The sequence below is a fragment of the Balaenoptera acutorostrata genome, chromosome 5, assembly GCF_949987535.1.
Source record: "Balaenoptera acutorostrata chromosome 5, mBalAcu1.1, whole genome shotgun sequence".
In the NCBI taxonomy this organism is placed as follows: Eukaryota; Metazoa; Chordata; class Mammalia; order Artiodactyla; family Balaenopteridae; genus Balaenoptera; species Balaenoptera acutorostrata.
In genome coordinates, this window is record NC_080068.1 from 16119738 (window position 1) to 16145991 (window position 26254).

The 26254-nt window shown below is 36.4% G+C and overlaps 1 protein-coding gene and 1 pseudogene across 4 annotated transcripts in view; one reads left to right on the forward strand and one right to left on the reverse strand.

Moving 5' to 3' along the window:
* The window catches only part of UNC5C (unc-5 netrin receptor C), a 401808-nt gene that overhangs the window by 283702 nt on the left and 91852 nt on the right, over window positions 1–26254 (reverse strand). The window lies entirely within an intron of this gene.
* On the forward strand, window positions 17943–18414 carry LOC103000757 (ubiquitin-conjugating enzyme E2 A-like; annotated as a pseudogene).

Here is a 26254-nt window from a genome sequence, read left to right on the forward strand (position 1 = left end):
CACAGAGTCTGTTATAATCTCTCACCCCCTACCTTCTTGGAAAAGCAGAACTCACAGTGGTTGGTCAGAACCCTGTTTGGGGTGGAATAGGCCAAGATCACTCAGAAGTTTCTAGAGCCAATTAAATACCCCTGATTTACTGATTTAATAAAGAAACTCTGTCTTCTGACCTCAAAGGGTCAATAAGAACAAACATCAATAAAAGAGACATGTTTTTATTGAAAACACAGGGAGATCAAGCATGAGGTTTCTGATGTGATTCTGTGATGCACTAATTTATCAGTGAAATGCTCATGGTGGGTAAGGAATCAAGGAGAAGAGTAATCTCTGTTCCACAGCCTCAGAATAATGCTACTTAAATTCTCAGAGAAAGGTTAGAAGCCAGACTCCTAAGTACACCAAGCCTCTCAGGCACACTTTCAAAGAAACAGTAGTTCTTCCTTTTGTATCATTTAAGTCAACCACAAAACTAAAAAAAAAATTTAAAGTAGAATCTTCTGCAGATGGCTGATCACACTAATAGACTCAAGTGTGCTCATTTCCTTTCTACTATACTGGTAGGTCCTGGTAGGTACTGGTAGGTGCTGGTGGACAGCTGAGTATTCATGAGTTCTTAGTCTAACAGATTTATCTTTGTGCTTACTCAGAAAAATACCTCGTCAAAAGATTTGATAGTTTAAGTGAGGTAAATCATGCAAATAATTTGAAATGATTTTTAAAGCTAGGAGATATGCTTATTACCATGAAAGAGGTACCAATTCCATAAAAGTAAAAACTCACAGGAAAAGAATCAAGTGGTCATATGCTAGAATAATCCTTCCTTTTGGTTGTAAGATTTTGTGATTATTATGCCTTTCCTTATTATCATTTTGAGCATTCCCTTTCTTTTCCCAACATTTTATTATGAATATTAATACAAACATACAGCAAATTTGAAGAAACTTTACAGTAAATATCTACATATCCACCACCTATATTTTACTAGTAACCTTACAGATTTCTATACATCTATCCATTCCTCTATCAATCAACCTTGTATTTTGGATGCACTTCAAAGTAAATTACAGACTCTAGTACACTTCCCCCTAAATATTTAAGAATGCATATCATTATATGTTCAATATTTGTTTAGTGTTTTATGTAACATTTACACAAAATAGAATTCACAAATACTAAGACTGAATTCACTTTTTTTTTCCTGAGTGAAAGTTCTTTTTTCTAATTGAAGTTTAGTTTATTTACGACATTGTGTTAGTTTCAGGTGTACAGCAAAGTGATTCAGTTATATATGTGTGTGTGTGTGTGTGTGTGCACGTGTGTGTATTCTTTTCCAGACTTTTCCATTATAGGTTATTACAAGATATTGACTATAGTTCCCTGTGCTATACAGCAAGGTCCTTGTTGTTTATTTTATACATAGCCATGTGTATCTGTTAATCCCAAACTATTAAAACTCACTATGTTTTGCCAAATGCATGCAACTCATCTTGATTAAAATCCAAACCGTCTACACCAAGCATGATCTGGCTCCAGGCTGTTTCTCTAACCGCAACTCCAGTCCATCATTTCTAGCTCACTCGTCTCCAGTTACACCAGCCTTCTTTCTTTTTCTCACACAAGCTGAGCTCCTGTTATCTTCACAGCCTTGCACACAGGTTAACCCTTCTTCTTTTTGCCCCTCGGCATTCTTCAATGGTCACTTTTAAATATCACCTCCTTAAAAACATGCCCTTACTGCCTGCTCATGTAGATTGTCTTCCCAGTTATGCTCTGTAATTGTTCTTACCAAAATTTGAATTAAACATTTGTTTAGGTTTTCTTTATTTAATGTCTGTGTACTTCACTAGGCTAGAAGCTCCATGACTGCAAGGACTATATAGTTCTTTTTTTTTTTTAACATCTTTATTGGAGTATAATTGCTTTACAATGTTGTATTAGTTTCTGCTTTATAACAAAGTGAATCAGCTATACATATACATATATCCCCACATCTCCTCCCTCTTGCGTCTCCCTCCCACCCTCCCTATCCACCCCCACCCCACGCCAGGTGGTCACAAAGCACTGAGCTGATCTCCCTGTGCTATGAGGCTGCTTCCCACTAGCTATCTATTTTACATTTGGTAGCGTATATATGTCCATACCACACTCTCATTTCGCCCCAGCTTACCCTTCCCCCTCCACGTGTCCTCAAGTCCATTCTCTATATCTGCGTCTTTATTCCTGTCCTGCCCCTAGGTTCTTCAGAACCATTTTTTTAGATTCTATATATATGTGTTAGCATACAGTATTTGTTTTTCTCTTTCTGACTTACTTCACTCTGTAGGACAGACTCTAGGTCCATCCACCTCACTACAAATAACTCAATTTTGTTTCTTTTTATGGCTGAGTAATATTCCATTGTGTATATGTACCACATCTTCTTTATCCATTCATCTGTTGATGGACATTTAGGTTGCTTCCATGTCCTGGCTATTGTAAATAGAGCTGCAATGAACATTTTGGTACATGACTCTTTTTGAATTCTGGTTTCCTCAGGGTATATGCCCAGTAGTGGGATTGCTGGGTCGTATGGTAGTTCTATTTTTACTTTAAGGAACCTCCATACTGTTCTCCATAGTGGCTGTATCAATTTACATTCCCACCAACAGTACAAGAGGGTTCCCTTTTCTCCACACCCTCTCCAGCATTTATTGTTTGTAGATTTTTTGATGATGGCCATTCTGACTAGTGTAAGGTGATACCTCATTGTAGTTTTGATTTGCATTTCTCTAATGATTAATGACCTTGAGCATCCTTTCATGTGTTTGTTGGCAACCTGTATATCTTCTTTGGAGAAATGTTTATTTAGGTCTTCTGCCCATTTTTGGCTTGGATTGTTTGTTTTTTTGATATTGAGCTGCATGAGCTGCTTGCATATTTTGGAGATGAATCCTTTGTCTGTTGTTTCATTTGCAAATATTTTCTCTCATTCTGAGGGTTGCCTTTTTGTCGTTTATGGTTTCCTTTGTTGTGCAAAAGCTTTTAAGTTTCAATAGGTCCCATTTGTTTATTTTTGTTTTTATTTCCATTTCCCTAGGAGGTGGCTCAAAAAGGATCTTGCTGTGATTTATGTCATGGAGTGTTCTGCCTATGTTTTCCTCTAAGAGTTTGATAGTGTCTGGCCTTACATTTAGGTCTTTAATCCATTTTGAGTTTATTTTTGTGTATGGTGTTAGGGAGTGTTCTAATTTCATTCTTTTACATGTAGCTGTCCAGTTTCCCCAGCACCACTTATTGAAGAGACTGTCTTTTCTCCACTGTATATTATTGCCTCCTTTATCAAAGACAAGGTGCCCATATGTGCGTGGGTTTATCTCTGGGCTTTCTATCCTGTTCCATTGATCTATATGTCTGTTTTTGTGCCAGTACCATACTGTCTTGATGACTATAGATTTGTAGTACAGTCTGAAGTCAGGGAGCCCAATTACTCCAGCTCTGTTTTTCTTTCTCAAGATTGCTTTGGCTATTCGGGGTATTTTGTGTTTGCATACAATTTGTAAAATTTTTTGTTCTAGTTCTGTGAAAAATGCCAGTGGTAGTTTGATAGGGATTGCATTGAATCTATAGATTGCTTTGGGTAGGATAGTCATTTTCACAATGTTGATTCTTCCAATCCAAGAACATGGTATATGTCTCCATCTGTTTGTATCATCTTTAATTTCTTTCAGCAGTATTGTATAGTTTTCTGCATACAGGTCTTTTGTGCCCGTAGGTAGGTTTATTCTTAGGTATTTTATTCTTTTTGTTGCAATGGTAAATGGGAGTGTTTCCTTAATTTCTCTTTCAGATTTTTCATCATTAGTGTATAGGAATGCAAGAGATTTCTGTGCATTAATTTCGTATCCTGCAATTTTACCATATTCATTGATTAGCTCTAGTAGTTTTCTGGTAGCATCTTTAGGATTCTCTATGTATAGTATCATGTCATCTGCAAACAGTGACAGCTTTACTACTTCTTTTCCAATTTGGATTCCTTTAATTTCTTTTTCTTCTCTGATTGCTGTGGCTAAAACTCCCAAAACTATGTTGAATAATAGTGGTGAGAGTGGACAACCTTGTCTTGTTCCTGATCTGAGAGGAAATGGTTTCAGTTTTTCACCATTGAAAACAATGTTGGCTGTGGGTTTGTCATATATGGCCTTTATTATGTTGAGGTAAGTTCCCTCCATGCCTACTTTCTGGAGGGTTTTTATCATAAATGAATGTTGAATTTTGTTGAAAGCTTTCTCTGCATCTATTGAGATGATCATATGGTTTTTCTCCTTCAATTTGTTAATATGGTGTATCACATTGATTGATTTGCGTATACTGAAGAATCCTTGCATTCCTGGGATAAACCCCACTTGATCATGGTGTATGATCCTTTTAATGTGCTGCTGGATTCTGTTTGCTAGTATTTTGTTGAGGATTTTTGCATTTATGTTCATCAGTGATATTGGCCAGTAGTTTTCTTTCTTTGTGATATCTTTGTCTGGTTTTGGTATCAGGGTGATGGTGGCCTCACAGAATGAGTTTGGGAGTGTTCCTCCCTCTGGTATATCTTGGAAGAGTTTGAGAAGGATAGGTGTTAGCTCTTCTCTAAATGTTTGAGAGAATTGGCCTGTGAAGCCATCTGGTCCTGGGCTTTTGTTTGTTGGAAGATTTTTAATCACAGTTTTAATTTCAGTGTTTGTGATTGGTCTGTTCATATTTCCTATTTCTTCCTGGTTTAGTCTCAGAAGGTTGCGCTTTTCTAAGAATTTGTCCATTTCTTCCAGGTTGTCCATTTTATTGGCCTATAGTCGCTTGTAGTAATCTCTTATGAGTTGTTACTTTTCCTTTATTTCTAATTCTATTGATTTGAGTTTTCTCCCTTTTTTTCTTGATGAGTCTGGCTAATGGTTTATCAATTTTGTTTATCTTCTCAAAGAACCAGCTTTTAGTTTTATTGATCTTTGCTGTTGTTTCCTTCAGTTCTTTTTCATTTATTTCTTATCTGATCTTTATGATTTCTTTCCTTCTGCTAACTTCTGGGTTTTTTTGTTCTTCTTTCTCAAATTGCTATAGATGTAAGGTTAGGTTGTTTATTTGAGATGTTTCTTGTTTCTTGAGGTAGGATTGTATCGCTATAAACTTCCCTCTTAGAACTGCTTTTGCTGCATCCCATAGGTTTTGGGTTGTCGTGCTTTCATTGTCATTTGTTTCTAGGTATTTTTTGATTTCCTCTTTGATTTCTTCAGTGATCTCTTGGTTATGTAGTAGTGTATTGTTTAGCGTCCATGTGTTTGCATTTTTTACAGATTTTTTTCCTGTAATTGATATCTAGCCTCATAGCATTGTGGTCAGAAAAGATACTTGATACGATTTCAATTTTCTTAAATTTATCAAGGCTTGATTTGTGACCCAAGGTATGATCTATCCTGGAGAATGTTCCATGAGCACTTGAGAAGAAAGTGTATTCTGTTGTTTTTGGATGGAATGTCCTATAAATATCAATTAAGTCCATCTTGTTTAATGTGTCATTTAAAACTTGTGTTTCCTTAGTTATTTTCATTTTGGATGATCTGGCCATTGGTGAAAGTGGGGTGTTAAAGTCCCCTACTATGATTGTGTTACTGTCAATTTCCCCTTTTATGGCTGTTAGCATTTGCCTTATGTATTGAGGTGCTCCTATCTTGGGTGCATAAATATTTACAATTGTTATATCTTCTTCTTGGATTTATCACTTGATCATTATGTAGTGTCCTTCTTTGTCTCTTGTAATAGCCTTTATTTTAAAGTCTATGTTGTCTGATAGGAGAATTGCTACTCCAGCTTTGTTTTGATTTCCATTTGCATGGAATATCTTTTCCCCTCCCCTCACTTTCAGTCTGTATGTGTCTCTAGGTCTGAAGTGGGTCTCTTGTAGACAGCATATATATGGGTCTTGTTTTTCTATCCATTCAGCCAGTCAATGTCTTTTGGTTGGAGCATTTAATTCATTTACATTTAAGGTAGTTATTGATATGTATGTTCCTATTACCATTTTCTTAATTGTTTTGGGTTCTTATTATAGGTCTTTTCCTTCTCTTGTTTTTCCTACCTAGAGAAGTTCCTTTAGCATTTGTTGTAAAGTTGGTTTGGTGGTACTGAATTCTCTTAGTTTTGCTTGTCTGTAAAGGTTTTAATTTCTCCGTCGAATCTGAATGAGATCCTTGCTGGGTAGAGTAATCTTGGTTGTAGGTTTTTCCCTTTCATCACTTTAAATATGTCCTGCCACTCCCTTCTGGCTTGCAGAGTTTCTGCTGAAATATCAGCTGTTAACCTTATGGGGATTCCCTTGTATGTTATTTGTTATTTTTCCCTTGCTGCTTTCAATATTTTTTCTTTGTATTTAATTTTTGGTAGTTCGACTAATACGTGTCTTGGTGTGTTTCTCCTTGGATTTATCCTGTATGGGACTCTCTGCAGTTCCTGGACTTGAGTATTTCCTTTCCCATATTAGGGAAGTTTTCAACTATAATCTCTTCAAATATTTCCTCAGTCCTTTTCTTTTTCTTTTCCTCTTCTGGAACCCGTATAATTCGAATGTTGGTGCGTTTAACATTCTCCCATAGGTCTCTGAGATTGTGCTCAATTGTTTTCATTCTTTTTTCTTTCTTCTGCTCTGTGGTCATTATTTCCACTATTTTATCTTCTAGGTCACTTATCCATTCTTCTGCCTCAGTTATTCTGCTATTGATTCTTTCTAGAGCATTTTTAATTTCATTTATTGTGTTGTTCATCATGGTTTGTTTGCTCTTTAGTTCTTCTAGGTCCTTGTTAAACATTACTTGTATTTTCTCCATTCTATTTCCAAGATTTTGGATCATCTTTACTATCATTACTCTGAATTTTTTCCAGGTAGACCACCTATTTCCTCTTCATTTGTTTGGTCTGGTGGGTTTTTACCTTGCTCCTTCATCTGCTGTGTGTTTCTCTGTCTTCTCATTTTGCTTAACTTACTGTGTTTCGGGTCTCCTTTTTGCAGGCTGCAGGTTCATAGTTCCCATTGTTTTTGGTGTCTGCCCCCAGTGGCTAAGGTTCGTTCACTGGGTTGTGTAGGTTTCCTGGTGGAGGGGACTGGTGCCTGTGATCTGGTGGATAAGTCTGGATCTTGTCTTTCTGGTGGGTAGGACCACGTCCGGTGGTGTGTTTTGGGGTGTCTGTGACCTTATTATGATTTTAGGCAGCCTCTCTGCTAATGGGTGGGGTTGTGTTCCTGTCTTGCTTGTTGCTTGGCATAGGATTTCCAACACTGTAGCGTGCTGGTCATTGAGTGGAGCTGGGTCTTAGTGTTGAGATGGAGATCTCTGGGAGAGCTTTCGCCATTTGATATTACATGGAGCCAGGATTCTCTGGTGGACCAATGTCCTGAACTCGGCTCTCCCACCTCAGAGGCTCAGGCTTGACACCCAGCCTGAGCACCAAGACCCTGTGAGTCACATGGCAGAATTTCTCTTCAACATCATCCTCAAATTTGTGCTGACTACAGAATAGACACAAGGGCCAAAAGAAATGGCTTCATTGTTCACTTTCCTTGGCAGCTGTAGGCGAAGAGCAATTCAAATGACAGCAGACGTCTCATCAGAAACCAAGGAGGCCACAAGGAAATGGTGCATCATTTTTCAAGTACTGTGGCTCATTTACTCACTACAATCTGAAAAATGAACTCCTCTTTCTTTCATGTTCTCTCATGTCCTTTCCCTAGGACCTCGACCTTGGAGGCTGTAACCGGAGGAGAGGAGGACTAGGATACATGGTCCAAACCTGAGCTCAGAGAAGCAGCAGCAGCAGACTACCTTGATGCGGCCAGGCCCAGCCCCTTGGATGAAAACCGTGAGGGCAACGGCAGCGGTCTTGATCCCCCGCAGCAGCAGGAGCAACTGTCCCTCCCTGGTCACTGAGGGGCCACAGATTGTAGCGAGAAAGCAGCGCTGCTATCGTACCGCGTTCACCCAGTTGCAGCTGCAGGAGCTGGAGAACGTTTTCCACCACACTCAATACCAGGACTATATATTTCTAATTCACTATGTCGTCTAACATGTTGAAACATAGTAGGCATATAGCAGATAACTATTAACTGAATGAATTATAGTATCTTTGATTGCGTCTTTCTCAGACACTACTTGTTCATTCTATAATAATGAGCCATATTATTTCCCAGCCAGTTTGTATGTTTATTTTTCTCTCTTTCTCTAGACAGTAAGCTTTTGAGTTCCAATGCATATTCATTCACTCATATATGTTTATTAAGCACCTACTCTACCCCAGACAATTAACTAAACAATTAATAACAGGGGCAATAAATAGGGAATGAGACAGAAACATATCTATTCTCATTCCACAACAGGACACAGGAAACAGAGAAATACACTACTGCCTGAAAAGTGCTTTGGGAATGCAAGAAGGGATACCTATCTTGGATCAGATGGGTAACAAAGACTTGCCATTGAAAGTGGCCTCCAAGCTGAGGTTTGGAGTAGATCTTAGCCTTACTATCCTTCTTTTACACACTACAATCAAGACCACCTTCTTTCTCATGTGTGGAACTCCCTTTCAGTTTTATCAACATGGACTGTAGAGCACTTTTCCCTATACGGAGAAAGAGCTAGTACTAATAAGGTATCAGAGTGACTTTCACTTGGCTTGTAGCAAGTAAAACCCAGGACAAGTTCAAAGTTAAGACTATGTTATCTTTCTCCCCATTGGTCTCCTTCGTGAATATCCCACAGTGACTATGAAGTTTCAGCTCAAAGAACTTATTATTATTCTACTCTGTGCACTGGAGTCTAGCTCCATAATATGAAAGCACATTTCAAGGGCCACAGAAGCACTGAAGTCTGTCACAGCCCATTCCTTCCAATATTTGTTAAGTTCTCTCAGAGTACAGAAACACATCACAGGACATTCTTGCTCTTGCAGAAATAGGATAGGTTGAATAAATTCTGCATTTCCCATACTTTCACTTAGTCCTTTAAATTCATTCATTCATTAAATGAATAGAGAATCCCATGTTTACTTGTACTGATTGGTGTGGGAAGCATAAATTCCAGAGATAAAAGAATTTATCTCTGGATAAAAAGAAAAGAAAGCAGACAAACAAAAGATTTTTAAATGTTACATGAATTCTCAGTGGTCTTCCCGATTCTGATATCTCTTCCAGGTGAGATATTATTTCTCAGTGCAAAACAATTTGAATGAATGAATCAAGTTGGACAGTGAAGCTGAAGTTCAATTCTGCATAATAGTTGAGGGAAAAAATCAAAATGAAGCATATTGATTGTACTGATGGTTTTGACAATATTGAACAGTCACCTCTTTTTGCCATAAAGCTCATCATCTTCAGTTAGAAAGTTATTGTGCCTATCTTTTAAATGTATAGTCAATTCCGCTGTAACTCTTGTTTTGAAAATGCAAACTCCCAACAGGAAATAATTTGAGGGTGACACAAATTTCCAATTTGATTATGCATTGTTTTGCTTGTGACAGACAATAGAGGAACACAGAAAACTGTATCCAACTGAATTGGTTATACAGGAATCCACAAAATGCAAACAGACACACACACACACACAACGCCCCTCAAACATCTACCAGCTACTGCAGTTCATCACATGTGTTAAGAACCACATCCATCCATACCTGGTGTTAGAGCTTCCTAACAGGTTTCAGATAACCTTCCTTCTACCCCTTCACAATAACTCTCCATGTGCAACTCTTCTATAAGCAAACTTTAGGTCTCTTTCAAGGTAAAGTCCATATTTATTGTAGCGTTCATGTATTTCTTTAACCGTTTACATGTGTTAAACTATGCTACCATTTTTTTATAATAATTATTTTTTTTAGTTCTTCTTATTTTGAATATCTATTTATTTTACTTATTTTCCTTTTTTTTGGCTGCATTGGGTCTTAATTGCGGTACACGGGGATCTTTGCTGAGGCATGCAGGATCTTTTTCATTATGGTGTGCGGTCTGCTAAGGTTTCTCTCTAGTTGCAGTGCGTGGACTTCTCTCCAGTGGTGGCGTGTGGGTTTCCCCCTCTCTGGCTGTGGCGCCCAGGCTCCAGGGCACGTGGACTCTGTAGTTGTGGCACGCGGGCTCTCTCTTGAGGCACGCGAGCTCAATTGTTGTGGCACGTGGGCTTAGTTGCCCCAGGGCATGTGGGATCTTAGTTCCCCCACCAGGGATCGAACCCACATCTCCTGCATTGGAAGGTGGATTCTTTACCACTGGACCGCCAGGGAAGTTCCTATACTACCATTTTTATTAGGTTACTGTCTTTGTATGTGTGTGCGCCTAATTCCGATTTTGAGTGTTATGCCCCAACCCCAGCTTTCCCATTAAGTGCTTGTGATTTTTAATTTCATGATTTTGCATAGAGAGGTGAATTTTAGGAACATACATGTTATGTTGTAGCAGAACCCATTGTACAATTTCTTACTGCTCTTTGTGTGATTTTTATGAAGACCCTCTCCACAGTTTGAAAGTGCCTTATGATATTAAATGCAAATTTAACTTAAAATAATTTTATTCTAATAATTTTCTGTGATTATCCATTTGCAGGATTGGTAATAACTAGGGATATAAGAAATTATAATTTCTTTGGTGGAAAAACAATCCAAAGAGAAAATTAGCTGTAGCAATCATTAACTAGTGGATTAAAAATAATAACCCATAGTCTATTTCTCTGAAATTGAGAAAATCCTCCTCTATGACATAATAATATCTTTTAAAAGTTCATGAATTATTTTCTTGGAGGTGAACTCCAAAACTCTTTTGAACCTAAAACACATTCCTCAGTATAACAGAGTGGAAAAAAATCACAATTATGAAATTAAAGGAAAATTGTAACTATGGTGATTGTTCAAATATTACACTGAATATTGCAAAGATATACAAATAACTGCAGAAACTGCAATGAACAGTTCTTGTTTGGGCATTTTTGAAGCAGTCATCTTGCTAAAAGTGTGAAGACTGGTCACTCATGACAAAAGGCTCTAGGTTGTTTCTGCTAATTAACTCTAAGAATAACTCAGAATTAAATAAACACTTTCAAGCTACTAGGATAACAGAATATTTTACCAATATATACTAGAATAATGTAAACTGATCTATAGCCAATAGAAATATAGAAATAGTTAGCAAACCAATTAACGATGGGGGCGGGGGGGAGGTGTCCCCATGACATTATGCTCTATTTTTCTAGAACACGGTCAATATTATGACCTTAGAAATAATGATCTTTAACAGAATTTTATGGTTTATGTTTTTTCTTGTGTCTATTTTCTATGAAGGATGTATCATGGGATTTTCATAATGCTTCAATGAAGGCAGGAAGTATTTTTTGAAGTGCTCATAAACTCTGAATAAACTGCTTTTAATTGGGCTTACATTTTTGCTTGCCTTTTTCTTTTTTGTTAAAGAAAAATAGAGACTTAATATAAAACAGCAGGTCTGCAACTTTCTCACTAAGGAAAAAAACCTGACAGAGCAAATCCAAACCAATTAAGCAGAACAGAAAACACTTTAAAGTGAATAAAAGCATAGCTGAACATCAAATATAGGTTTAATATTGATGTGAATAAATTATGTAGCTCTAATTGTGAAATTTACATAAGTATATCATGTCAATTCTAATATATTCATTATACTTTATTAAAAATATTGTTAAAAATTCATATTTAGATGGCCCTGAATACTTGAACTGGTGGTATTTTATCACCACAGTTCTTTTTGTATAACCTAAAATTCTCAAGGATTCAAGAAATGCAAAAGATTTTAAATTATTAAGTTCAATATTTTTATTTATTTAAGATTCATGAATAATAGTATCATATAAATGAGAAAATAAAAGTCTATCTTTATTCTGTGACATATTGTATTAAGAACCTGGAACACTAGGGAAAAACTCTAGAATTTTGAAGATGTGCTAAATAATCTTTAATAAACAATATAGTCCTTCTCTCATAAATAGAGATGATAAAGCAAGAAACTATAAAATAAAATACTGAAAAATTTTGATTATCATAGAGATCACCATATTTTGTAGTGGGTAGAGTAGATAATAAGGGCCAGTCCGATGTAGAATTATAATTAGCTTTCCTGCAACATGGCAATTTAGCAAAGAAGTTGAATAAGCTGGATCCAATCACTGGAATGATACAGCATCAAGATAAGGTCTCATGTGATGCTGTACGATTCTGCAATAAAAGCAAAAACCCAACTAAGAAAACTTTGCTAAATTGTTTTGCACCATCAAAAGAAATAAAATTGAGTGGCAGGATCCTTATCAGAGCCTAGGACTTCAGGGTGATTAATTTCACAATTCAGCTGGAGTTTATTTAGGTGTAGAAATAAAGGCAGAGCTGCAGGTAAGCTTTGCACATTCATGCTTCTAAATTCATTAATAATCGTCTGGGTTTTCTTTTCTATTACTATAATAAAACCCATGGTAAAAGAAACTGCCACAAAGGAACTCCATTTACAGATATTGCCACTGTTTTACTAGATCAGAGTTTTGAAGTCTACCAACATAACTAAAAAATAAAATCTGTTCTTCCAGGGATTGCTCTATTTTTAACAAGTCACTCCTCACACAGATGGCCCTAGACCTAAACTTAGAGATTCCATGAGCACTTTAAACTAATACAAGTAAAAGTCAAAACCATACCTCTCCTTCCTCTATTAAAACAAAGTTCCCCCAAACCACATATCATTATTCAGCAGTGCAGATTAGAAGAATGAATTCTGGTGGCTTTGGAGTCAAGATGACTGTCTGAGAATAAATACCCTCTTAGTTAATAATTCAACCATGTAAAAGTCTCTTTTTAAAAATATCTGTAAATGAAATGATCTTAAAAATGTATTAAAAAGTATAGTATGAGGCAAAGACATATTCCTTAAAACGGAAAAACACAATTTGTGAAAAATGCTTTTAACTTTTCACTGATAAATAATAAGAGCAAAAATACAGTTATCACTCAAACAGTCTTAAGCGATAGATAGGTATTTCTTATTACCTGCATTTTGCATCTAAGGACTCTAAGCACACATTACCTGAGATGTGCTGGAATAGAAAATGCTCAGCACATGTGGAGCTTCCTAAACAGCTGCTTTTATTGATTGATTTATTTGAAAAATTTACAAATAGTAGTTCTAACTTCTGAAAATATTGTTTTCCAGAAATGATCTACGGATATCATCTCCTTTTTACGTTATCCATAAACAGTGAGGAAACTCAGCAATAAACTGAGGGCCATTATGTAGTACTACGTCATCCCTAAATGCTAAATGTCTTTCCTTCTCCCCAAGTGAAGATGATACAAGGTAGCTTTGTTTTTAATCCCTAAAATCCTCAAAAACTCCCAACAGTCATTTCAGTCTCCTTCTGCCCTGTCATGTAGTAAGAAAAACTGCACTTCTGGTGCATACCCAAGTTCACAGGCCAAGTTCAGCTTACTTTTTCTTTTACAGGCCCTTGCAATAAGCAGTCCATTATAAACAGTCTTCTTCATCAAGGCTGGCCCCAACAAATACAAATAAATAATGAAACATCCTAAGCTTCTAGAATGTAAAAGATTTATAAGCACGGCTGGCATGGATGACATGAAGAAGGGTTCAGAGGTCATTCGAACCATAAACTCAAGATGAAAAATCTGAATCATTTAGCAAAAAGAAGAGTGTTAGGTGAGTTTTCGTTTTTTTTCTTTCCTCTTTTCCTTTTTATGCTTTAAGACAAAGTTTATTTAACACAACACATATGCATCCCCTTAGTTATCTGATATGGCTAGGGTTATAGATAAGCTTCTGATAGATGAAAGAGAAACGCTTTTAGAAACAAACATTTTTATTCGAACTTTTTTTGAAGGAAACTTTCCAAAACCATATCACATACTTCCTTGTTTGTGTGGTATGTTGAAAATGTAATTAAACCTTTTTTGATTATTTAAAGCGTCATCCCCCCGAGTGCATTCTATGGAACACTAGCTCTAAAAGTAGGATGTTAATGGTGTTTCAGGAAAAAAAAAAGTGTTCTGAGGTCAAATAAATTTAGGAGATTCTGATGTCAACTTGGATTTTCTTAAAACAATGAACATTCCCATTTGACTGGCTAACTGGGTGGGAAACATAAACCCATATGTCAGAGTGTGTAGTGACCCCACAAGCACAAGGAAATGGAATGTCAGTCTTTCTCTTGTAATCTCATAGCACTGCTCCTTCACCCACTCCTTACCAGAGGTTGAAATATTAGAAAGGGAGAGAGAAGGGTGCAGAAGGAGAGGACAAGCCAAAAGCTTCCACACCCATAATAGCGATTGTCTGTTTTCTCTCCTTCACATTTCTCTCCTGTCTTCCAGCTCTCTGTGGCCACAGATTTGGCCAATTGTTGCTGTTTCTGCTTTTTATTGGCATTTCTGCCACTTCCATTCTTTGTTTGGCAGGGCAGCTACCTTCAGCGATTTTTGTTTGTGTTACTGTTTGGACATGTAAAAATCACAGATAGGCTCACTGTTGTTCTACATGGACAGAGATGCCAGAAATATATGTAATGGGATAAATGGAGATACCAGATTACAGATTATTTTCAGTGGGAGGTCACTTATCTGTGTTTGTTGGTCCCCCCCCCCATCACTAGTATTACAGAAGGAATGAAAACAAAAAAAGACATACCCCAGGTGAACTTAGTCACATCTAAAAAAGGTATTTTGCTCTCTAAATGTGAGAAATGTGAGAAACAGACCACTTTTTCATAACTTTCAACAGTTAGTAGTGATCATTCCCATCATTTATCATCAAGAGAGGATGTTAAGAGTCTCTCTCAATACTCATAATTATTTCAAATATCGGTATGATTTTAATTAATAAATAAAGTCTGAGTAGAAAACTCTACTTATTTCTTTATAGTAAAAAGGCAACAGTACATACACAGCTAATCTCATTGGCATACAATGTTAAAATGTTACATATAGGTTTCTAGATGTTTATAATGGTGATGGTTAAGAAGAGAAAATTAAAATTCCTGAGACCTGACACTAAAGAAAACAAAACAAACAAACAAAACAAAAAAAGGGGGAAAAAAAAAAGAAGGGAAAGATTCCTGAAGTGCTTGAATAGCATGGCATGCATGCCTCAGTGAACTTTTGAAAGGAGTTCAGGGAAATGAAATTTAAAAAGTGTTCATCAGCAAACTTAGCTCTAACATGGTTTTCTTTAATAAGTAAAACTTACATTTAGTGCTTATATCTCAATTTTCATCTTCAATGTATTTTACAAACATTAGGTAATTTTTATAACACTCCTGAGAATTAGCAATGATATCTTGCATTTATATAGGGTCACTCATTTGAAGACTATAAAAGGACTTCACAAATATTAAACTTAAGCCATACTCAACTGATCTTAAAAAGAAGAGGAACAAAAAAAAAAAAACTTAATCAGGCCATTGGAAATAGACTTCGTATAACATTAGAATTTAGAATTCCTGATATCTAAATTTAGTTTTTGACACAAAAGCATTCCTTCATGGAGGTTGCTTAAATGCAAGAGTGCTTGAGAAACTGGTTCAAAAATGGATACAAAGGGGCTAACTTTCACTTAAAGCCAGCAGACTTCCATTTTTGCATCTTGTTTCTATCCATTTCCTGAAGAGTCAAATATGTCTATCTCCTCATTACCTGGCTTAATGAAAAGAAGCAATGGCACTGCTAATGCAAGACATAATATAAAAATCATTCATAATGGACTTCAAATGAATTTATTACTTTCCTTGCATTAAATTTAAAACTGTATGTTTCAAAAGACAATACTAAAATTGTTTTACATTTAATTAATGGTGAAAGAGAACTCCTTGGTTCGTGGTAAAAAATCTGTGCTTTTTTCTTAAATCAATATTTAACAAAGAAATTTCTAAATTACTTTCGCCAGGTATTATTTGTTTAATATGTTAGTACTCAATTTTTATTTATCCAAAATAACTCTACAAACAAATGTTTTAAAGCCCTTATAAAAATACATATAACAACTGTTTTAATTACATAAATTGTTTTATTTAATTCTCGGAGAAAAAAATAAGTGCTGCTATCACTGTTTTACGGGCGAATTAACTGAAACACAGTTGCGTAACGTACTTAACTAGGATATTATATCTAGTGAATAGTACAGTCAGGATTCAAACCAGACAGTCTGTTTCTGAAGCCTGGACTCTTAAGCACTGTTTCAGAATAAGTCACTTACATGAAGCCAACTAGTATAGGAAACTACCGAGACCAAGAGATGCCAGGCAGGTAGATCAATGGCTCATTCTGCACAGAGGAAAGAAAGACAGCCTGGATAAGCAGAAAGGATGTTCAACTGTCTTCCATTCAGAAGCCCAGATTGGCGAATGGCTTGTATAGTTTACCAAACATGTGACCCAGTGCACTACTGTCACCTTTTTGGATCCCATTTACCCTAACCACACAACAGAGGTGGAGAGAAAGAAACCAAATTACGAAGTCTTGAAGGTCCCTACTATTTTTTAACAATGTATGTTCTCTTCTGCCTCTAACATTTGTACTTAGAAAAATTTTGGTGAGGTAAAATAATAGCTATCCTACAAAGAATAATTAGCAATGTATTCTAAATAATTAGTAATATATGTAGATGTGTCCTTTACTTTTTTCATAGAAGTCCCGTGCACATATTCATATAAATATATACTACGTGTAGTTTCTTCCTGTACTATTTATCATACTAATAACCCAGGCAGGTGTTTCCTAGGGTTAGGGGACATAATGATGAACAAGACAATCCTTGCCCTCAAAGAGTTTACATTCTAGTTGGAGGGAACATATAAAGAAGTAAGCTAATTGGAGAGAAAGCAAGTCGGAAGTTGGTGATATTTTAGTGGGGCTGGTCAGGAAAGAACTAGATGATGAGAATAAGGAAGCATTCTGCCCTGAGAATACCCCAGGAGAGGGAACAGCTAACGCAGAAGGCTTGCACTGGGAACCAGCTTGGACAGGCCAAGAGACATCAGGAGGCCAGTGTGACACAGCAAGAGAAGAATGGTCCTGACCAGATTAGACAGGACACAGTCAGGCAGAGGCCACTGAAAGATTACAGATGGCTCAGAGGCCTTGGCTTGTTTTTGTTATTTTTCAAGTGTAATTAAAAGTTACTAAAGGGCAATAAGCTACCTATTCTTTTCTACTCATAGTATGAATTCGTGTTTGAAATACTCTTTCCTTAAGCCTTACTAACTTTCAAGAGATTCCTGTGAATGATCTAATGCTATCTGCTAACCTAAATATACTTAGGTATTATATGAACAATCAAAGCAATTGGCTGGTCATCTTTCCCCTACCCAGCCTCGGTGGAATCTACAACCTTTGAGAATTTAATAAGTAATTCCTCCTTTTGGAACTTACTGAAAATTTGGTTTTTATCAATATTCCCTTTTGTTATTTTATTCTTTTATTTTAAGTTTATACTTTTTCAGAACTACAGTGTGAAAACTGATGTTTCTGAATAGAATTTTACCAATTTTAAGGGAAGATAGCAAAGTTTATTTGGGCTATATATTTGCTGTTGTTTTAAAATATCGTTCTTTATTTGGGTTTCTGTGGGATTATTGAATTTTAAGTCTAAATGCTAATAGGATTTGAACTGTCCCTTCCTGTATGATACAAATACTATATTTTTCACTAAACTCAAGCCAAGTTTAGAAAATTTTTAAATTAAATCATTAATGTTTTTTACATATATAATCTTATATTAATCCATTAAGACTCCATCACCCGTTCGGAGAGGCAGTGCAGTTCCTCTGGGCACTTCCCCCTCAGCCTCCTCGGCCACCTTACCGCCCGCGGGGACCCCAGATATCGGTGTATGCCCCACCCCTGACCCCGCTAGAGACGTGTCCACCCCGGCTCAGCGGCACCTCATGAGGGGCTTCAAGAGGTTACAGGAGTATCCTCCAGCCGGAGTCAGTGGGGCTTCGTCTGAGACCAACATCATGGTTTGGAACACCGTCATTTTTGAGCCTGAAGGCTCAATAGAATTCAATATTACAATAGAATTATTATAATAATAGAATTATTACAATAGAATTCACTGAAGAATATCCGAATAAGCCACCTGCGGTTAGATCTGTCCCTAAGATGTTTCATCCAAATGTCTATGCAGATGGTAGGGTATGTCTGGACATACTTCAGAACCATTGGAGTCCAACCTATGATGTGTCTTCCATTTTAACATCCATACAGTCTCTACTGGAGGAACCCAATCCTAACAGTCCAGCAAAGAGCCAGGCGGCTCAGCTGCACCAGGAGAATAAGCAGGGGTATGAAAAACATGTTTCCGTGACAGTAGAACAGAGCTGGTGTGACTGTTGACCCGGGTGTAGGAAGAGAAGAAGCTGGTCATAAGAAAAATATATATTGATGTGTTTATCACCTTCCTATTCTTCAGTGTCATTACATTTGCTTTATTAAAAGCAAAATAGCTGTTGTGCTGTTTCCATCTTCCCTTACCAAGCTCTTCCCACCCCTTCTACCCTCTCCTTAAACATCAGAAAACACCCTCTATGAGATCAAAGGTACTGTACCTGGGTTACATGCAAAAATTACTAATGCTTAATTCCTTTTCTGTTGTATCTCATTTCCAGTTTTAGGGAAGTATTGTGTTACTGTACTTTACACTAAGCTTTTCAAATGAATTGTTTTACAAGTGGTGCTTATGCATAGCTTGATGACCAGAATGTTATTTTTAACAGAATGATTGCTGAAGCGTTTCACCCTGGCTGGTCCTTCACTTAGCGTTGGATTTAGAAGTGAATTTTTGGAATACGGCCTATAGAAAACAGGGAAACAAATCCATATAAACATCCATTTTAAAAGAGCAATGGAAGCTAAAAAGGTCACGATACTAAGATCTAACCAACATGAATTTTGTTTTTTACTGGTAGGAAGGAGAATGTTAAAGGACTCAGTCAAAGGAGTGCAGCGATCGTAATAACTGACAAATCCTCCCCTTGCAAGGTATTCACTGGACACATCTAAGCTAAGTTTCAGAATACTGAAGTCTTCTGGATTTTCACTTTTTAAAGAGGTGTGGGAACAGAGGACTGGAGACAATCATTAGTTTTTAAGCTAGGGAAGGTTGGAGATCCTTTAATCTTTTTTAAAGGAGCAGTGCTACCTTAGATAAACAAATTTATAATCCCTCCTTGTTTATTTTAGAGTTTTAATTAACCCAAGGAAGGGAACATATCTGTGGCAAACTATTTTCCACTCAAATCCTCAGTTAATGCTGCATGCTTTAGTTTCTTCCTCCCTTTCAGTACTATAAGAACCTTACAGTCAATACTTGCAATCTTTCTTTTGATATGTATATTTTTAGATAGACAGTATCTTTAAGTAGCAGTGTGGGACAAGGCTTGTAAATGTTTTGTCTGACGTTCCATTGCCACCTTTTGTGCATTTATCACTCTTCTAAATCTAACTTTGCGCGAGTAACCCATGTAAAAAATGTACATCTTTCAAAACTTGTAAATAAAAATAACCTTAAAAAAAAAAGACTCCATCACCCTTTTTAAATACTGCAGAATGAATTCCTTAGTCTTTTATCATGGCAATGGCTATTAAAATAGTACATCTCCATATATACTGATAGTCTACTGAAAGTTTGAGAGCACAAAAATTTCTTTATACATTATATTGAAAACGGACGACAAGCAACAGAGTTGGGGTTACCCTTGTTAACAGGGGTTTTTACAGTGAAAACAGCACTGGTTAGATGGAGACCTGCTTCTCATTAACCTCATCTTCCTTTATTCACTACAGGATCTTGGGAAGTTAACTTTGGGCCTCAGCAAGCCCATTTATAAAGCTGGGATACCTTCTTGTCTGACAATAGGTAGCAGGAATGGATTGCCTTGTGAAGTCCTTTAGGAACCTGTACGATTAGCCAAGGGGACATTAGAAGTACCACAGGTTTAAGGAGAATGGTACTCAGGTTGGAGCAGTGGATTAATAATTCTTTCTTCCAGTGGCTACTGGTACTCAGTGCCTCTGGGCTAGCTCTGATATTTATGTGTTTTAGGGGGCTCATCACCATTGTGCAAATCCAAGATTTTGTTTCCATTAAAAAATTAACTGAAATATTAGACTCAGTCTTCAAGTATATTTAGAAATGTACAAAGAAGCATATAAATAGCGCCTCTTAGTAGAATTATTATAATGGAACTCTCACGGCAGAGTTTGATAACGTTGGAGGAAACTAAACTGACAGTGGTGGAGGCCAAGCCTTGGGTGCTTGGGTCATTCCGGAAGGGAAGTAGAGAGCAAATCCAATTTAACAAAATGACAAAGCTGTCACCTCACTCAACTTTATTTCATTATTATTTGCCTTTTGCTTTTCTATTTTTGCAAAGGAGAGAGTTTACAGACAATTCTTATATCAAATACGTATCAAATTGCAGGGGATGCTTTGCAAACTAAATAAGAAAGGTTTATTTGTTCCCTCCTTACATATAAGTATATATCATTTTCATTCTTACTTTTTACTCTTTAATTCCATCTGTCCCCCCTTCTTTCTTTTCTTAGACACATTAGTTGAAGGGATGGATTCTTTTTTTTTTTTCTTTTAGGTGAGTAATGGTGAAAAAGGGAGGCAGGTGTAGCTGAATGCAGCTTAGGTGTCTGTTGCTTTCCATCTGGAATCAGACAGGGCTTTTTTTTATCACCCTGTGACAGCAACAGCCAGAATGTAGGGTTTGTTTTTTAATAGCACCCTGTGATAGACTCAGAACATTAGGTATGCAAATTCAGTAAGAAAATGCTCTCAGTAATGTTGCTTTATACTATCTAATCAATAATAATATATATAAATATTTATTGGTTTGACAATTGGTTGGTATATCTAGTGCAAAGGGAAGCATTTCAGAGAAGAATGTGAAAGTTTTTGGCAATTTGGTTGCTAAGATAAGCCTAAAATTATTATAAAACAGAGTCTGTAATAAAGCAGTAGATGAGTTTTCTAAACAATCTGAGTTAGAGAAATCAAGATCAATGGAGTCATCCAGATACATTCTTGAAGAGGAAGGAAGTAAGTCTTAAGTAACCTTGGGCAGAATGGGTATTCACTGCTGGAGTGGAAGAGAGGGTACAATTGGGATGTGAATTTATGTTATCATTAAGATAGAACCACCAGGAGTTACTTATCAAGAATATAAAGTTTCTGGAAGATGACAAAGAACCTGCAAAGAAGAGGTTGGTTTTTACAAAAGAAGATTTTATGAAAAGTATTTAAAATGAAAAAAGGACACATGTCTTCTCAAGAGTGACTAAAAGAGACAGGCCCTTGTTCACAGCTTATCTGTTCTTAGGTAACCAATAATTTAACAAGTTATTTAGTCTAATTTACTATTAAGCAATAGATAAAACATAGTAAATAAGAAGGGCAGAGTGCAGCAAGAGGTAGCCAGAGGGCAAACTGAAAGCAAGTTGTAAAGACAGAAGGAAAAAATCTACAAAATAGAAGATGAGAATCCATAGTTGCCTGAATCAGGGAAAATTAGCACTCTATATGGAGATGATCTGAAGCATCACATAATACAGACTCTTACATATAATAATTACTCAATACTCAATAAGCGATGCTCAAGATGATGACTATTTAAGAAAATCTTACATGATGCTTAATATTATGAGTCAGAGTAAATCTATAATTTTTCAATTAAAAAATCAGTATGACATGTCTTTCATTATATTTTTTAAAAAATCACTCTAAGAAATAGTCCGAAACACTTACCATGTGACCCAGCAATCCACTTCTAGGTATTTACCCAAGAGAAATGAAAACTTAAAAAACCAGTCCACAAATGCTTGTAGTGTTTTTACTCTTAATTACTAAAAACTGTAGGCAACCTTCAACTGGTGAGTGAATAAACAAACCGTGATACATCCATACAATGGAACACTACTTAGGAATGAAAGGAATTAACTACTGACATATACAAAAATTTGGGTGAATATCAGGTAATGATGCTAAATGAAAGAAACCAGAGAAAGAAGCTGCTATATGATTATATTTATATGACATTCTGGTAAAGGCAAAACTATAGGGACAGGAAACAGCTAAGTATTGCCAGAAGCTGGGAGTAAGGAAAGGGATTGGCAAAAAGTGGACATGAAGCCATATTTTGGATGTGAGGGAAGTAGTCAATGACCAGCAGCCTGAAAATGGCAGATCCAAGAATTAAACTTAGGCCTGCCTATTTCCAGATTCAGTGACAGTGATAAGTGTTGTATATCTTGATTGTGTTGGCTACACAACTATGATGGTTACATAACTGAATGTGTTTGTCAAATCTCACAGAATTGTAAACTAAAAAGGGGGACTTTGACTCTATGTAAATGATACCACAATTTAAAAATCAGTTCATTTTCTGGTTTGTAAATAGTGGAGCATTAAATATGTCTCTTGACTGAGTATGACTCGGGCACCACTGCTGAATCTTGGCTATCCATTCACCAGGTGGTCCTTGCTGCATTTCTCTCTCATTCCCTATGCACAGTTCAGTAGACTGGGTGGGGCTTAACATTATCTATGCTCATCTCTTTCTCTGAGCCCAATCAAGAATTAACTCTATATAAAAATTATTTTAAAATATATTCATAGTATCTTGAACCATGGAATCAAGATAAAAGAGTTCCTATATAGCATGTTGAAAATATTACATTTTATCTAGAAACATTTGCTTAGACCTGAATCTAGTTTGTCCAGTAATAGCTGAATAGTTGGAGATTAGATAGATATTCTTTAAAAAAAGCCGATATCCAAGTAGTGTGTTAGATTCATAGACAGATGAATATCTGAATTAAACTCTAGTGAGATACAAAGGCCAAAAATAATAATAGCTACTATTTATTGAGCACTTACTCTGTGTCACACATTTTGCAAAGCTATTTACATGTTTTAAGCTTGAAAACTCGACTATGAGGCAGGTGACCTAATTTATAAACAAGGAAAGTTACACTAGAAAATTTAGCAACTTGCCCAGGGACACACAGCTAATTTAAAGTGGCAGATCTGAGATTAAAATTCAGGCCTGCCTAACTGTAGATTCATTGAGACACAATGATATAAAACAAAAAGGGTTACCACAAGGCAGCCTGTGAAGAATATTATAAAAGAGGAAAAGGAATCTGCAGGAAAAAGGCTCTTCTTCCAGGAAGAAGGGGCTTGGGAGCTGGCCCTATAGGATGGATACAGCTTCGATCGGTGAAAGTGAGAAGGAGGGCTTCGCCAGTAGAGGAAACAATCACTTCCATGCTCACACTTTTTTAGCTAATGTCCAGTTTAGAGTGTGATTTCTCCTATGGTCAAGACCTTCTCTCACTCAAAAAGGACACCTAAGCCAGATTTCTGGACACTGTACTATAGCTTCTGCGGAAGAACTCGGAGCAAGGGTTTTAGCCCCACATGCGACATTTGAAAATCTCGTTATCAGGGGCAAACCATACAGACTAGCTGGGCCTTACTTCCCTCATCTGTGGACTATAATTTACATATTTCTACATTTACATTACATTTACATATGTAAATACTATAATTTACATATATATTATACATATATAAATAAAATAAATTCTAACGATGGCACACAATGGAGCAATTTAGGAAAGACTATAAAAAAGTCTCCATATCCTGCTTTCCTGGCCTGGTTTTACCGGATGTACAGTGCACAAAGCAGCTCTACCTCAGCATGGAGCTGAGAGAAAATGGTGGCAATGGATGCAGACCTGTTACAAGTGTTCATAATGTTCAGTAGTGTGAGAAAGTGTGAAGTAATGGAATTTTCTACATATTTTCCTTTGATAAATTACAACTACCAATAATGTCTGCAGATTTTTAACACAGAGGTATGGTAACGCAATAACACCTGGGAAATACATTTTTACCTAGAAAAGCTGTCAGCAACAGATACACTCTTTTGAGATGAATATTTTCTCATCGTATGATTCAATTATTTAAAAAGGAAAAAAAGACACTTTAAATATTGACACTTCGTTCTAGACCTGGCAAGACACAGAGGGAACAACTGTATCTGGTAACTAACGGAAAGACCACTGCTACCTGGCTCACCGCTAAATAGCAAACCAACTAAGCCCCAATTTGTTGAAGAAGTTTTTATCTCTGGAATTCTATTTGTTTACATTCTAGGTACCCAAAAGCAAAGAGAGGACCACTGCCCTCTCATCAATACCAGAACTCCAGATCTTTAATGAAACTGCCCCTTAAAATGTTTACAGGGGCTTCCCTGGTGGCGCAGTGGTTGAGAATCTGCCTGCCAATGCAGGGGACACGGGTTCGAGCCCTGGTCTGGGAGGATCCCACATGCCGCGGAGCAACTGGGCCCGTGAGCCACAACTACTGAGCCTGCGCGTCTGGAGCCTGTGCTCCGCAACAAGAGAGGCCGCGATAGTGAGAGGCCCGCACACCGCGATGAGGAGTGGCCCCCGCTTGCCGCAACTGGAGAAAGCCCTCACACAGAAGCGAAGACCCAACACAGCCAAAAATAAATAAATAAATAAATAAATAAATAATTTAAAAAAAAGTTTACATAGTTATCCTGTTATCATGTCTAGAATTAAATAAAGTAATGCTTTTTCTCATTCAACAAATATTTGTTGAGTTTTTATTAATTTCCAGGAACTGGATTAGCTCTCAGGCTAACAGTGCCCAAGGTAACCATCTTTTCCCTCATTAACTTGGAAGCCCTAAAAGACTAATGTCATATAGAGAATATATATAAAAGTGCCTAAAATTTTGCTTGGCATATAACGCTCAATAACTTTGTAGTGATAAAACTTAATGATATTAACTAATAATGATTCCATACAATATAAAGACTTCATTTGTGTCGAAAATATGAGAAATTTATAATCCAAGTAGTTCGTTGACCATCACTGACAGGGTGTTTGTAGTATTTAGAATTCTCCTTAAGTCTCAGTCTGGAGTCTTGTTACATTGATCCTGTCAGTGGCAACTAAATCAAATGACACATCTAAATAAACTGATCTACAGAGACCTTATTCAAAAGGCAGGCATTGCTGATTTAAATGAGGCTTGGAATCCACCATAGCAACTTGAAACTTTTCCTACTCACAGTTGAGTAAACTGATCTTCACATCCAGAAAAGAAACATTGACAGAAACATACAAGAGAAAGTAGGCTGTCATTTCTGAAAAGCAACTGAAGAAAAACCCCACCAGGCTTATTCCATCATCTCCAAGTGCCTCAAAATGTAAAATCTAGACATATTAATCATCAGGTAATAGTGATATAGTAATGTCACTAATGTACACTCTATTGGTAAAGTAGACAACTTAGAAATCCTTGATATCATAAATATCCATCAAGGAAATACAGACAGGACTTAACATTTGCTAAATTTCAATAATATTTAGTCTTTTATTATTAAGAAAATCTATTACCTTGCTACTTTTGTTTTGTCTGAAATAAGATGGGTGACAAGTAATAAAACACTTATGAAAAGGGCACTGTATCGTGTCTCATCTTAGGTCAGAAACTACATTTTTCAAGAAAGAATTATTTCAACAAGCATCTCTTCAGTGCTATTATAAGCACTGTAATATACTAAGATAAATGTTAAATTATTAATATGACTGTTTCAGAAACTGTATTTTCTATCTTATATGTCTTAAACACTTAAAAATTCTGATAGAATTTCTGTTTTCAAAATCAATGTGGCAATGATTGCACTTGAAATTTTATCCTAAGTTGTAAGTCAGAAGAAATATATGTTGGGGGAAAAATGAAAAACAAAAACCCCAAATTTGAAGATAATCTTTTCAGGCAAATATTTGTGATGTTTTAGATATAACACAGTAGTTAAAACAAGGTGGTAATGTATATGGTGCATTATTTTAGAATTGTCAGTTCTAAAACTTTGCTTCAATGTTGGATATACTTTGTTCCCATATTTTAATGTTTCATGCAGAAGTTTTTTTTTTTTTTTTCTCTCTAAACCTCCAGTGAGAAGTATTGGTTAACACAAAATGAATGTGCTGTAATACTTTCTTTGAAACCCTGCAGTCAACCTTTTGCATATAACTTTCTAATAGAAAAAAAAAATCCCACATACTTCATTTTCCCTAAAGAGCAGCATGAGATTTCTAATCCTTTGCTTGAGCACATAAAATATTA